Source organism: Trachymyrmex septentrionalis, unplaced genomic scaffold (assembly GCF_001594115.1).
Source record: "Trachymyrmex septentrionalis isolate Tsep2-gDNA-1 unplaced genomic scaffold, Tsep1.0 scaffold30, whole genome shotgun sequence".
Lineage (NCBI taxonomy): Eukaryota > Metazoa > Arthropoda > Insecta > Hymenoptera > Formicidae > Trachymyrmex > Trachymyrmex septentrionalis.
Genome location: NW_017305463.1, coordinates 658,988 through 660,144, shown reverse-complemented (window position 1 = coordinate 660,144; position 1,157 = coordinate 658,988).

Genomic DNA, 1,157 nt, shown 5'->3' with positions numbered 1-1,157 from the left:
TATATATATATATATACATACATAATGTTTTATTACAAGTTTTGTTGGAATCTCTCTTTTTATATTCTTCAAAAATTACTGAAAATTTGCCATAATTAATAGTGTATTTATGGTAGTAGAAATTCTAAGCTCGCTATCGCATAATTACCAAAAAAGCTCTTTGTTGTTAACCATATCAACGATATTTGACATAGCATTGCTCTCGAGGTATAATTAATTATCGTAGGCTTATCGTAATCTATTATTATATAAAATCGGAGAAGAGTACATATTTTTCATATTGTTACGCCCTTGCCATGCCGATTTCGTGGATCGTCGCTCACGAAATACCGAAGATTGGGAATCCTTAAAAATCAAAAAAGGTGTACTCTACAAAATTTGGAAGGCTCAAAATTTAAGAAGCACCGTTGCTCAACTAGTCCCTAAGAAGCGAGTTCAGAAAATATTAAAAGAAATTCATGATTGATTCCTCATCGGGAGGACACTTCGGAGTTAATAAAACTCTGGAAAAGATTTGTAAGAGATTTTATTGGGCTACTTGTAAATAAGATGTGGAGGATTGGTGCAGAACGTGCAAAATCTGCGTTGCTTGTAGAGACCCGACGGGAAAAGGAAAATCTCCACTTCAAACAATGTTGGAACTTCACTTGAGAAAGTTCAAATGGACGTACTTGGTCCACTTCCGATAACTCTTTCAGGGAATAAGTATTCATTAGTTGACAATTGCTTCACTAAGTGGGTAGAAGTCTTCCCCTTAAAGAACATTAGAGCAAAGACCATTGCAGAAATCTTCTTGAGTCAGGTTATGTTGAGACACGGAATTCCGATGGAAGTCTACACGGATCAAGGGAAAAATTTCGAATTTAGGATTTTTCGGGAATTATTGCAATTGCTCGGAATTAAGAAAACGAGAACATCCGCTCTGCATCCCCAGTCAAATAGTCAAGTAGAACGCTAACATCAGACAATTCTAAACTATTTGGCGAAGTTTATTGATAAATATCAAAAAGATTGGGATCGTTGGATTCCGATGTACGAGGGTGGTCCCAGAAGTACCCGACCTAACAAAGAAAACATAAAAAATTTGGGAAAAAATATCTTTATTTCTCAACATAGTCTCCTTTTAGCTCGATACACTTTTCCCAGCGATGTTCAAT